Raw genomic sequence first — 15,233 nt, forward strand, 5'->3', positions numbered from 1 at the left:
AATTAATTAAATAAATAAATAAAATAAAATTATGTACAAATTTAACATTTGCTTCTTTAATTAAAAAAGACAAGGACAAGCGTTAATGTCGAGCCCTGGGCTGCGTTTCCAGATAACGAGGATTTTCTGCGAGCGACTTTACGAACGTTCGTGTTTATTTGACGTGCGTTTCACAAAAATGCACTTAGCACGATCGTTCGCAGCTGTGCTTTAAGTGCTACTTAAGAGTCGCTGTCCGTTTGTCATGTGCTGAAATGTCACCTTGGCTTGTAATTGCAGCACACGCTTGAAATTTTAAATGTTTAACCTAACTGTTTTCACCTGATGTGCATTTTCCACGAGGCCAATAATCTATAAAAGCACAAAGCTAATGGCTGAACCAAAAAAAAAAAAAAAAAAGAAGAAAAAAAAACCCCTTTTTTTTTTAAAGAGGAGATTAATGTAATTTTAGAGGAGTTGAAGCTATATTTTCAGCAGGTTTAAGGGAAGTCATACAAATAAACAAAAACAAAAAATCTGGGAGGATTTTGCTAGAAAACTGACTGCAACTAGGGGCATTAAAAGATCAGGGAAGGAGGTCAGGAAGAAGTGGCAGGACTTTGCCAGCCAAAATTATTAACTTTTTTATATAAAATAATGGCAATTTTTAATAATTAAAAATACATTTTGACAACACACACACTGCAAAACACAGCTATACAGCATAGTTCAAAACATAATAATAATGAATAATTTCAGTCTTTATTCCCCTTTTTCTCAATAGAATTGATAAAAGTATAGAATAGAATATCATAGTTCTAATAGTAACATTCATTGTAACTCATTGTGACAACATGCTTTATTTAATTCGTGTGCACTTTAAACCCGTTTTGCTAGTTTAAACCCGGCGAGTGTTTCTGCATTAAACAACTATCTCAACTGTTAAATAACAGATGTAAGATTAAAATAATATCAGATCTGTCTTATTTTAAGTAAACACACAAAAAAAACAGAGATGAAAAATTAACATGAGTAAGAAATGTTCATTTGCTCCATCTAGTGGCAATCGTCATGAAATGCCATGTTATACTATTTTTGTCCACAAGAGGTCGGCAGAGACACCCAAAGCAATGCAATGAGTTATTTTGTATTTAAATTAAAGAATGTGGAAAATGTGCTTTTTTTTTTGTTAAAATGTAATATTGTTTTATCTTGTTTGTGAACAATGACTCAAGGACTTGTCATTCTGATGGCAGAGTTCATTGACATAAATACTGACTTTTGAGAGGTGAACTAAGGGTTTTTAGGCTTTTGCAGATAATCCATTGTGTTCTGCTGTTTGTATGAATTGTTTGGAGAAATGCACTTACTGGTTTGCAAATGTTTTTTTTTCCCTCACTTTATTTAAATTTTCCATTTAAACAAAACATAACATACACTTACAAAACATATACTTATATAACCTTCATATATATATATATATATATATATATATATATATATATATATATATATATATATATATATATTGTTAATAAAAGGATCCACAACAAATAACAAAAGAATAAAATTTATACTAGAAAAAAAGAACAATAATAATATTATATTATATTATAATATTATAATATAAATAAATGAATAAAATAATAATAATAAAAAAAAGAATAATTCTTTACAAAATAAAATCACAGGTACAAAAAGGTGCTAAACATACTGAGCACAGCCGACATATCCCTAAAGCAGGGTACCAATCTATATACCGGGGAAGTATATATATATATATATATATATATATATATATATATATATATATATATATATATACTGTATATATTGTTAATAAAAGGATCCACACAAGAAATAACAAAAGAATAAAATTAATACTAGAAAAAAAGAACAATAATAATATTAATAATAATAATAACAACAAGATAGTAAGACAAGCAAATAGTAAAAAAAACAAACAAACATATAAAGCTTGGTCATCCAAAACTATAAATAAATGAATAAAAAAAGAATAATAAAAAAAAAGAATAATTTCACAGGTACAAAAAGGTGCTAAACATCCTGAGCACAGCCGACATATCCCTAAAGCAGGGTACCAATCTATATACCGGGGGACGGAAATAATTACTACCAGAGGAGATGTGTAGTCAGGTGAATGAAGGCCTTTCATTTCCCTACATATCCTAGGAAAGATCCCCAAATTCTATTGAAATTATCCGAGGATCTCTTCATTGTGTGTCTGATTTTTTCTAGCTTAATAAAATGGAAAATATCTTGAATCCATAAAGAATGAGTCGATTTCCAGTTTAATAAAATTAAACACCTTGCCAGCAGTGTGACAAAGGCTACGGTCAGACTTGTATTTGGGCATATCAAGAGAAGTGGGAAGAGTACCGAATAAAGCAGTGAAAGCCAGAGGTTCAATATGATTTGTTAGACCTTCAGATAATTTTTTAAAAGTTAATTTTGTAGGGAGGGACAGGACCAAAACATGTGTGCAGTAGTTGCGTGGGCCTGGTGACAACGGTCACATGTGGGATCCACTTCAGGATATGTTTTTAACAGTCTAACTTTGGTCCAGTGGGTACGGTGGAGAATTTGAAACTGAATCAGAGCATGTCTGGCTCAAAAAGATGAAGAGTGCACACTTTCCACTGTTCTTCTGACATGTTTTCTCCAATGTCCTCCTCCCACTGAGATTTAATAGTTGCAAGTGCTGGGCAAAGTGCAAATGGCATTATAAAGATATGAGATCATACCCTTCATAATATGGGTGGGCTTGAAAAAAAAGTCAATAGGAGTAGCTCTAGGGAGATTGAGGGTGCATGTCTCGAACAAAGCTACGAACCTGCAAATACCTAAAAAAGTGGTGTGTACATTTTTCTGCTAGTTGCTGGAAAGATGCAAAGACATTATCTATATATAGATCGTTAAATGTTATAATGCCCAGAGCTGACCACTGTGAAAAAGTGCTATCATCAATGATGGTGGGAAAGCAACATTTGCTGCTACAGGTGCGAAGATAGAATAGGTTTGTTATCCAAAGTGGTGTCTGAATTGCCTCCAGATTCTCATCGTAGTTTTAACAATGACATTTTTAGTATAGGGAGACGAAGAGCATTTAATGGGGGCATGTCAGTGAAGTGGGCATGCATGAAGTAGCCTCCATATTAAACCATCCAGATCCTGATCCTGATTTAACCAGTATTGCATGACTCTGAGATTTGAAGCCCAATAATAAAATTGTAAAGTAGGTAGAGCCATTCCCCCAAGTATTTTGTGTCTATGAAGGAATGTCTTAAGAATTGTGGGTATCTTTTTATTCCAGATAAATCCTAGGATCAGGGAATCAATTTTACGAAAAAAAGTGTTCAGGCAGGAAAATGGGTATACACTGAAAATAACAGGAGAATTTGGGAAGAATATTCATTTTAACTGAATTAATTCTTCCAGCCAAGGATAGGGGAAGCAAAGACCAGCGCTCAAAATCTTTCTCCATCTGGAGTAACAAATTAGCAAAGTTAAATTTAAAAAGATCTTTGAATTTATCCGTGATGATGCAGACTCCAAGATAAAGTAAATCTATGGTGTGCAATCATAAATGGAAAATTATAGTCCCTAGCTGCAGAATTCAGTGGAAAAATTTCACTCTTGCTCAGATTTAATTTGTAACCAGAAATTATTCCGAATGATTTCAAAATATTAAGAGCTGCCGGTATAGATCTAGCTAAATCAGAAATATAAAGGAGGAGATCATCCGCATACAAAGACACTTTTTGCTCTGTACCCATTCTTTTTATACCTTTTATAGTTGAATCAACCCTCAGTGCAATAGCAAGGGGTTCGATAGCGATGGCGAAGAGGAGTGGACTCAAGGGACATCCCTGACGAGTGGACCGCAGTGGAGGGAAAATAGTCAGAACGGGTATTGTTGGTTCTGACAGACGCTTGGTGGGCGGAATATAATAACCTCACCCAAGAAATAAATTTATCACCAAAACCAAATTTCTCTAGTGTGTAAAAGAGGAAAATTTTATGTTCTTGGAACGTCACGTTTCAACAAGAACGTTTCAGGAACATTATACCTTTTAAAACACGTTCCTCTAACGTCAAGAAAGCTGGACATTTTTACTCTTTTACTTTCGTTTTCAACGTAATTCTCCTCAGGGAAAGGGAAAACAACACACAAAATGGTGATCCTGTATAAATGGGAGGAAGCGCTTGAGCGCGTTCTCGACCGCTATCATCTCCAAACAGTTTATGTGGAGGCATTTCTCCTGGTCTGACCACAGGCCAAAGACCGGTTTGCCCTCGAAAAGAGCGCCCCAACCTGAGGTGGAAGCGTCCGTCGAGATAACTTTGCGGTGCGAGATGGCTCCCATTGTCACTCCCCGCTGGTACCAGTCGGCCGCTAACCAGGGCTTCAGTGCTGAAACGCAGCTCTGAGTCACTCTGATTCGAATGCCGCCGGAAGCCCAGGCTCTGTGAGGCACTCGGGCATTCAGCCAGCGTTGTAGCGGGCGCATACGTAACAGACCCAGCTGAAGCACTGCTGCAGCTGAAGCCATACAACCCAGCATCCTCTGAAATGTCTTGAGAGGTGCGGTGCTGCCCGGCTGGAAAGACGCAGCCAGGCGTCGAATGCAGCGCGCGCGCTGTGTCGACAGGCGGGCCGTCATTGCCACAGTGTCCAGATCCAAACCCAGAAAAGAGGTTGATTGACTGGGCACTAATGAGCTCTTGGTCCAGTTGACCGTGAGCCCCAGGCTGTCCAGGTGGCTTAGAAGCACTGTTCTGTGGGCGATGAGTTCGGCCTCTGACTGTGCTAGAATTAGCCAATCGTCCTAGTAGTTCAGAATTCGCATTCCCCGACCCCTCAGGGGAGCGAGAGCCGTGTCCATGCACTTCGTAAATGTACGGGGTGCCAGCGACAGGCCGAAAGGCAGGACGGTGTACTGATATACCTGACCGTCGAAGGCGAATCTCAAGAATGGCCTGTGACGGGGTATTATCTGGATCTGAAAGTACGCGTCTTTTAGATCGAGAGATATAAACCAGTCCCTCGGGCGAATTTGCGCGAGAATTTGCCTGGTTGTGAGCATTTTGAATGGTCTTCTCATAAGAGTTTTGTTCAAACGTCTCAGATCCAAAATTGGTCTGAGAGCTCCGTCCTTCTTGGGAACGAGGAAATAACGGCTGTAAAAGCCTGAATCGCTCATAGAAGGGGAAAACCGGTTCTATAGCCCCTTTGCACATAAGTGTAGCTATTTCTGCTCGAAGTAGATGTGCTACTTCCCCATTCACTCTGGTCTCGGTACGCGCTTGAAAGCGCGGAGGGCGGCGAGCGAACTGCAGAGTATAGCCCTGTTTTACTGTGCTTAGCACCCATTCTGATGCGCCTGGAATAGCTTCCCACGCTTTCGCGTGTGCAGCCAGGGGCAGAATGGCCTCCGAGCTCTGATTGCCGCGCGTCGCGGGCTCGAGAGCTCGAAACGGAGGCGCGGGCACAGCGCGCGCGCTCTTGGTGCTTAGATACGGCGGCTCGCATGCAGCGATAGCTGGCCGTTTTACACACAGTATCCCAGTGGCTTTGGACGGGGAACATACAGTGTGAGGCGCGACGCGCGAGGGCGGCGTCGGGGCGAAATGTTTGTTAGTATGTGTGAGCGCTCGAGGGCGGGCACAGGACTTACATTTAAAACATGACCGGTCGTGAGAGGCCGTGTGACAGAGCGGGCAGTGAGTAGGTGTGGGCACGGGGAGGTGGACACGTGACCTACTTTTAACACTCGAGCGGCTTCTGCCTGCTTTATGAGAGCGGGCTCTGTGAGAGACACGGGATTTATAGTGCTTGTGTGCAGGGGTGAACACGGAAACGTGGGCACATTCACTGCATTTGAAACACACACGGCGTGAGCTGTGCAACCAGACATTATGCTCATTTGAGATTTCTCTGGGTCGCCGTGAGAACGGTGGTTGCGCGCAGGCGAGCGGGTAGATATACCGGCTCGTTGGCTGCGAGGTAAACATCTGCAGTAGCCATGGCAACGGGGACTGACAGAGCGTGAAGCTTTGACGGTGGTCCAACCGCAGCGGGACTTAACCGTCTTTTCTTCCCTCGTGTATAGAGACTCAATAATAATCGAGCACCATGAGTAGGAGGGGTGCGAGAGGCGGGTTTGCTTTCTGTATGTAAGAAAAGCTGGCCGCGAGCTCGGAGAAGCGAACAGCATAAATTTTATCTGTTGCGAGAGCCGGAATCGAACACGGGTCTCTGGCGCGAAAGCCTATTCTGCCACTGTACCACAGGGGAGAACACAATAGCTTTTGGTTAGCGCGAGCATATAAGTGAGCGACCTCAAGTTTGTTTGCAGGCGTGCGTGTAATAAAAACAGGCTCGTTTACTGCAATAGTAATATTTCCAGCCGCCTGAACTTAAGAGCGGACTGAGAAATGTGTGAGAATTGGCGGTTTGTCCGGCCACAGCGGGACGAAAACACTCTCTCTCCTCTTTTCGCCGGTGAGTGAGCGCGCGCGCTGAACGTTGCTCGTGACCGTCCGCTCTGTCATCCCTTGTGAACGGCGCAATCTGCGCGGCCCAACAAGGGGGAGAGCGGGTTCGCTTTCTGTAAATAAGAAAAGCTTGCCGCGAGCTTGGAGAAGCGAACAGCATAGGGGAGAGTGGGGTAAAGTGAGACATTTTTTACATTCGTTACCCTCTAAGCAAGCTAAAATGATATATCAGTCAAATTTACACATTTCCCATTAATTCAGGATGTTTCCTAGCAATGGAAATTATTAGAATGTATTCAGGACGAAGGGCAGTGAAAATATGATTGTTTTTAAAAAAGTGGTCTTGTGTCTCACTTTACCCCAGCTTAGGGGTAAACTGAGACAGACCAGAGAAATCAAGGGGGTAAAGTGAACCAGCTGGGGGTAAACTGATCCACTTACTTTTTCCACTCTGAAACTTCCATAACAACACATGTTGTAACAGTAAGAATCTTGACAGCTAGCTTGACAACCACACATTCCAGAACTAATGTCGGACTAGTAACAGAATCATGGAGATTGGTCAATTAAGCACAATTTTTTGATGACCCACCGGTGCGCATCCAAGTGAAGGTGCAACGCCCTTGGCGTGCTAAGGGTGAATGGCACACTGGAGGAAATTCCTCCTAAAAAAAAATTAACTATGTCCAAATTATTGTGATACATTTGGAAAACTCAATGCTGTCAGACCTCCCCTGGCCAGCCCAGGGAGAGTGGCCCGTCCTGAGCCAGATTCGGATTTGTCCGCCACCGCTGGAGCTCCGTCTGGAGCAAAGTCAGTCCTAAAACGGATCTTTGGGTCTTTGTGGAGGAGGGACAATGCTCCGCTCGGACAAGGAACATGGACCAGAGAACCGTGGTGGTCAGACCGGGTGGAGAAACAGCCTGACCCAGGCCAGAGAAAGTGCACTTTGTGCGGGCGAGACTTCCAGTAAATAGGGTCTGGTTTGGACACCCAGTCCCTCGGTGCCAGGGCGTGCACAACGGTGAACGTGCACCATCCTGGGTGAGCTAGGGGTGAAAGACACACGGGAGGATATTCCTCCTTGTAAAAATGTCCAAAAATATCTTGTATTTGAAGAAGAGCTCCATGCTCGCAGACCTCCCGTGCCGGCCCCAGGGAGGGTGGGTCATCTCCGGTCAAAGTCAGATCCGTACACCTGCTGGCGCTCCTGCTGGAGCAACAACGGTCCAAACATGGACGCTCGGGGTGTTGTAGAGGAGGGAGACGACACTCTTATCGGACTAGGTAATGGAAAACAGGCGCCTCCGGGTTGCCTGGGGCCCAGAGGAGTGCACCCTCTCCTTCGGGCCGTCAGGTTTTCTTCCTGGTGTATTGCCTTGGCATGATGGCTTTTCTACTATGTTTATGACATTAAAAATAAAACATATGTCATGTAATATTACATTAAAATATGTTTAAGACTAAACTTAACTTGTGCCTCATGTCTCACTTTACCCCACAGCATTTGTCTCACTTTACCCCACCGCCACATTTTAGAAAAAAACGATCTCTCTTAGCAATTCAGGCTTATCTTCAGTTAGCATCATCACATGGTTTTATATGTTGGTAGTTGCGACAGAAACTTTTAACTCTCTCTTTTCCAGCATTTTAGACACAGTTGCTCCATTGCACTTAAAGAAGATTAAAGAAAATAGTCCAACGTCGTGGTACAACGAGCACACTCGGGCCCTTAAGAGAGCAGCAAGAAAAATGGAGCTCAACTGGAAGAAAACAAAACTAGAGGTATTTCGCATTTCATGGAAAGAGAGCTCGATTGTATACAGAGAGGTCTTAAAAGCTGCTAGATCTGCTTATTTTCCAACCCTATTAGAAGAAAATAAACAAAACCCTAAGTATTTATTTGAAACAGTGGCTAAACTAATGAAAAATAAAGCTTCAAGCCCAGAAGTTTCCAAGCAGCACAGCAGTAATGACTTTATGAACTTCTTCACTTATAAGATTTATAAAATCAAGGAGAAAATTATTACTATGCAACCGTCTACTACAGTATTGCATCAGGCAGTGCATTGTAGTCTCCTTAAGGAAAATTTTTATTCATTCATTGCTATAGAAGAGGAAGAATTCGTTAAACTCGTTAAATCATCTAAATCGACAACATGTATGTTAGACCCTATACCGACTAAGCTACTGAAAGAGATGCTTCCAGAGGTCATAGATCATCTTCTTAATATCATTAATTCATCTTTTTTTTTTTCATTAGGATACGTATGTTGGAAACTTTATTCCTTCATCGAAGCAAGACCAGGAGATGTTGGGATATCGTTCAAGCAGAAGTTATTCTTTATTGAGGACTTCGCTGAGCGTTGCTGCAGTCATCCAACAATCTGACTAACGTAACTTTACATTGTATCTTATAGGCATTCAGTGGGCAGTCCTTAGAGGTGCTGACAGTCCTTAAAAGTCTTGATCTTAAACACTGCCTTAGAGATGACCACTAAATCTAATCATCTAAAGACAATAGAGGCAATTACCCCCAACTGAGATAATGGTACCCCCCAAATTGTATAAACAACACATGGTCACGAGAACTAAGACTAGGTAAACATTCACACAGTTCAACTCTCAGTAGGAAGATCAAAGACTAACAAAACCCCTTCAAAGGAAACTATATTAAATCTAATCAGTAAATGGATGCCCTCATGTTCACCTTGAACGCCCAATATAGTATATCAACATATTCTTAAATTTGTAATCCTTCAGTACCAAAAACTTTTAATCTGGCTATGATTAAACCACTTGTTAAAAAATTACAGGCTGATCTCGAATCTACCTTTTCTGTCAAAGATACTAGAAAAGGCGGTATCCTCACAACTATGTTCCTTTTTAGAAAGAAATTATATCTGTGAGGATTTTCAGTCAGGATTTAGACCGTACCACAGTACTGAGACTGCTCTCATTAGAGTTTTAAATGATTTGCTCTTATCATCCGATCGTGGTTGTATCTGTTACTCGATTTTAGTGCTGCATTTGATACTATTGACCACAACATTCTTTTAAATAGACTCGAAAATTATGTTGGCATTAGTGGAATTGCATTAGCATGGTTTAAATCATATTTATCTGACCGTTATCAGTTTGTAGCAGTAAATGAAGAGATGTCTTATCGATCACAAGTTCAGTATGGCGTACCACAAGGCTCAGTACTAGGACTGTTGCTTTTCACTCTGGCCTCGTTTACACTGCAGGTCTTCATGCCCAATTCTGATTTGTTGCCTATATCCGATTTTTTTGACTGTCTGTTTACACGTTCTTTAAATTGTGACCCATATCCGATTCATGTGTTTACACTTTCCATAGGCTACTATCTGAAACATATCACGCATACTTAAAGGGTTAAATTCTCTTGCACAGATGGACGAACGCGAAATATGCTTCATGCTCTGCGATATGCGAAGCTGTCAAACACCACTTTTGAATAAGAAACAATGTCTATAAAACTTGTTAAAACTCCACGAATCACAAGCGTATCGGTGAGAACACTCGTTAAAACAGCATACACACACCCGAACTTGACTGCACATCACATATTTGACATTATTGATACTGCTTTCATTCGTAATGCAACGGACCGATCTACGGGACATAAATTAAGCCTTAAATTAAGGGGTTATTGGGCTGTTCACTGTTATACAATAAAGAGCCTGCAGAGCGACAGGAAATAGAAATGAACACAAAAAACTGCCTAGAGCCTGTACTTACACAACATTGACAGTGGAGTTGCGCTCAGGAGTAGAGCAGCTGTGGACTATTTTCTTTTTCTTTTTTGAGCGGCTGCGGATGAATTCTTTCTATGCACACACAATATGACGTCACACTCTGCGCGTATGTTTTAAAAATATAATTGAACATGTAAATAGTCCTAGCACTTTTTAAATAGCCCACTTAAAGTGTTTATTACAAATAAATTACTAAATGCTTAAAATGAATAAATGTAAATTAACAAAAATTTTCGTTACATTTACAATCCTGTGAAAACACTTCCTGTGCCCCTGTCCACATTCCTCTCCTACGATGACACAACGCTTCGTCGGGCCATCCGTCCTTTTGCAGATGTGAGTCGGGGTTTCTCTCGTCGTTAAACCACAGAGACATTGCCTAATGGCTCAGAAAATCCGATCTGCCTGTTTACATAACAGTCGCATTGGCACATATCCGATTTATTTCCACATACGAATGAGGCCTGAAACCGATCTCGAAATATCCGAATGCATGCATTTTTTTCCTGTTTACACTGTCATAGAACACATCCGATCTGTGTCACATATGAGCAAAAAATCGGAATTGAGTCACATTTCACTGACGTGAACGAGGGTAAACGAGGCCTTTGTGCATGCTACCCTTGGGAGATATCATTAGGAAGCATGGAATTAGTTTTCACTGTAATGCTGATGATACTCAGCTCTATATTTCTTCACGCCCTGACGAAACTTACCAATTCACAAAATTAATGGAATGCATAGGTGATATAAAAAATTGGATGACTAGTAATTTCCTACTACTTAATTCTGAAAAAAACAGATTCTAATTATTGGACAAAAAACTTCCTCACGTAATAATCTAGAATACTGTCTAACACTTGATGGCTGCTCTGTCAAGTCTTCGTCGTCGGTTAGGAACCTGGGTGTGCTCTTTGATACCAATCTTTCATTTGAAAGTCACTTGTCTAGTATCTGTAAAACCGCATTTTTCCATCTTAAAAATATATCTTAATTACGTCATATGCTCTCATTGACAAATGCAGAACAATTAGTCCATGCGTTCATGACATCAAGGCTAGATTATTGTAATGCTATTATGGGTGGTTGCCCTGCACACTTAATAAACAAATTATAGCTGGTCCAAAAGGCATCAGCTAGAGTTCTTACTAGAACCAGGAATTATGACCATATTAGCCCAGTTCTGTCAACACTGGCTCCCTATTAAACATCGTATAAATTTTAAAATATTGCTGATTACTTACAAAGCACTAAATGGTTTAGCTCCGCAGTACTTGAGCGAGCTCTTAATGCATTATAGTCCTTCACGTCTATTGCGATCTCAAAATTCCGGCCAGTTGATAATACCTAGAATATCAAAATCGACTGCTGGCGGTATATCCCTTTCCTATTTAGCACCAAAACTTTGGAACAGTCTTCCAAACATTGTCCGGGAAGCAGACACACTCTGTCAGTTCAAAGCTAGACTAAAAACACATCTCTTTGACCTAGCATACACATAACACATTATAGACTTCTATAATTCAATGTTAGGCTGCATAGATTAGGTCAGCCAGAACCGGGAACACTTCCCATAAATCCTGATGTACTCATTACATCATAAGAAGAATAGTGTCTACGCTAATATTAGTCTCTCTGTTTATCCTGAGGTTTACTGCAGTCCGCCGAACCAGGCTGTATCCAGATCTGATAAAGGACCTAAGCCTGGATGCAACGACAGCGCAGTCCTGAAGTGTCAAGGCCTCAGTGAAGCCTAGTCCCTGTGAAGGCCTCACTCCCCTCCCTTTACCTCTCTACAGATAAAGCGTTATCAGGATGATTCCAGTTTGCGTGGCTATACGCGGAAGCGATAAAAATTCTGTATTATACATTTTAAGGCCAGACAATAGTTTGTTGAAAATTGATTTGTAGGGAAGGACTACACGCCAACCGCAATTCAACATGGGGACCAAATTACTAAACTAATCACAGCTATGATGTTCCATACCAAATTGGCCATTATCAAGTGTCAGGCTCATAAAAAAGGCAATGACTTTGTGATTAAAGACAATAATGCAGCTGATATACAGGCTAAGCAAGCCTCAGGATGTCAATTAGCAGTTATGGCAAGTTATCTCTGTTCTGATCCAGTCCCTACATACTGTAGACAGCACTGCTCAAATGCAATCCAGAGCCTCTCCATCTGAAATACATTTATGCAAGCAAAGAGATGCTAACAATATATGGAGATCACATGAAGGCCATTTGATAGCCCCAACCCCATTGCTTAACATTTTAATTCCAGATGCGTGGTTTTGACCATTGCGCAAGGGGGAAGATTATAAGAAAAATAAAAAGACAAGGATTCTGGTCCCCATACTTACAAACAAGGGTGCAAGAATTTCTATGTGACATTTATGCACAAAATAATGTCAGAAAAGGAACAGCGACTCCAATAGGCCCTATCCCAGTTCCAGAAGGATCCTTTAAACATCTGGTGATGGATTATGTGGACATGATAAAACCAGTAAGAGGAAAAAGATACACAGATACACAGATATCGTAGACAGATTTAGCAGATGGGTCGAAGCAGAACCCTTAGCAGACCAAGGAGCACAAACTGTGATAAAAATTTTAACCAGAGAAGTCATCCCAAGATTCAGCATACATCTCAGATTAGCTCTGACAATGGATCAGCATTTATCCAAAGAGCAGTAAAGGCAGTAATACAACAACTAAGGATACAACAAAGAATGGGCTGCGGATGCGTCAACGGAACAATTAGGACAATCAAACTGGTCAAATAATTCCATACTCCCCAGCAGACTGTTTAGCAATATTGGGGAGTCAATATTACCAAAGGTTTTACAATCAGAAAGGATGGGGAAATGAATGTAAAAAGCTTGATGTTAGAATAGACCCAACAAAAAGAGAAAGTACAAAAAATGACGTACTGCCCATATGGAAAAGGTTTGCCAAAAACATCTGTGATTCTTATATGTTCCAACAGAATATTGTAAGGGACATATATGCTGCAAAAACCACATATATAAATTGCATAATATTAATGTATTTTTAATCATATATGTCATATATGTCCTACATACAACTAAAGCCATATACATTTTCATGATGTAAAAACATAGGAAAATAATGCTAATTTAATATGAATGTCCAGCATGGATGTGTATAAAACACAGTGCACTTTACCAATGAGTATAAGGCTGTACTTCACTCATGCTTGCTCTTATCTTGTCCTAAGTCGAGCCCTATGCCTGTAGTCAATCATACTGTATAATCAGCCTTAGATGAAACACATTTAAACTACACAAGCACACATTTTAATTACAAAATTATTTATTAGAGTATATTCTAAAAGATACATTTGCATATTTCACATATCAATAGTTTTCATTTTAAATCCTGCATCACCAGATTTTATTTTCATTTGTGACAATTTCTCTAAACTTTATCACAGAACAACTATGGTATACAACAGTTCTATTATTAACCTACAAACATAAAACTTTCCTAAATGTCGAAGTGATTCTTATGCGTATCACTCTAAAAAATAATTCAGTGGCTTAGTAAATATCACAGTAATAATTAACTTTATTAACTTAATAAAATCTCCGAATATCATTTACTTGATAGTTTGAGTTGAACATACCGAAATAATTGACTAAAACTCCAACAATTAATTTTGTCTGAAATTTACAGTTTGAAGTTTTTCACTAAAATAATTTAGTATTTGACTAAGCAATTATTTATTTAAAATACGCTTAGAGCTAAGAAATGATGGAAATTTCACAAATAGGCCTATATTAGCTCTAATATTTGTGAAATTTCCATCACATTATTTGGGAATGGATAATTAAACTGATCTGTTTCAAGAACCACAAATAGCCTATTACTTAAAATCAATATTATTAATTTTTAACACGCATAAAATTAAATCAATTAAAACAATGCACCCCTCCCCCACCCTCTGACGACACTCAGCGGTTGAGTGTGCGCGCGCTGTTTGAGCTCTCTCCAGTCTTCAGAGAGTTCTCCTCTTCTCTTCTCAGCGTCGCTGAACTGGTGCAACTCCTTTGTGAAATTCAGGTGTGTGTATGTTTTTATTTATCTGTATAATCATTAATGTGCTTTAAATCATTTTATTTAATGCGGAAGAACATACAGAGACGCAATGTTACTCACGAGTTAAACGAGTGTCGACTCGCGCATGCCTTTTCCCGTGATTGTAACGACTTGCATAAAAAACACACGACTATATTCCTAAAGATAATGAATATAACTAATTTGGATGATAAAATGTCCTCAGAACTGTGCACTGTTTGTTTATTGGCAGGTTATGGTGTCAGTCGCGTCGCAGCATCTTTCGGCTGTGAGTGACGCAGGACGGCGGTGTAAAGTTAGAGGTTCCCCCGCAGAGGCGAGTCCGTCTCCGGCACGGCAACCAGCACTGATCCGGTGGATATTGGATAACAGACCGGTTGATTACACTTGAATTGCTTGAATGTTTAGGCCTAAATGTTTAATTTTTACTTCGAAAATGTTTGTTACATGAGTTTAAATGTAGGCAATATTGTATATGTGTTAAAAATAGTATAAAAAATGCTGTATTGCTGTAGGCTACTCATCGACAATAAAGGCCAATGTCATGTAGTTATACCGGTGGTTGTATGGAATATTTTTACAAAGGTTTAGAGGAAATAAAAAAGTTAATATTACTGGCATATAAACACAGTCAATAGTACTCATAAATACTTGTTATACTCGGATCTATTTAATTTGTTTTACTTATATTTACTCTGTTAATACAGTGTATGTAATGGATTTCACTGCTTAATCTAGGCTAATCAGTATTCTAAGTGTAAAAATGTTTCACCAAAAAAATTAGTAAATCATATTAAAAGTTTTTAGTGCATCACCACCAGAGTTCATGTCACATAACAAAAACATATTCCAGC

General features: G+C 39.8%; 1 long non-coding RNA gene across 1 annotated transcript; it reads left to right on the forward strand.

The window, feature by feature from the left end:
• Nucleotides 1-14,109: 14,109 nt before the first annotated feature.
• Nucleotides 14,110-14,928, forward strand: LOC311098143. Its single transcript, XR_014609385.1, has 2 exons — nt 14,110-14,364; nt 14,612-14,928. It is a non-coding gene; the product is annotated as an uncharacterized lncRNA (long non-coding RNA).
• The last annotated feature ends 305 nt before the right edge of the window (nt 14,929-15,233 follow it).

Source organism: Abramis brama, assembly GCF_963993115.1.
Source record: "Abramis brama genome assembly, chromosome: 15".
NCBI classification, from domain to species: Eukaryota; Metazoa; Chordata; class Actinopteri; order Cypriniformes; family Leuciscidae; genus Abramis; species Abramis brama.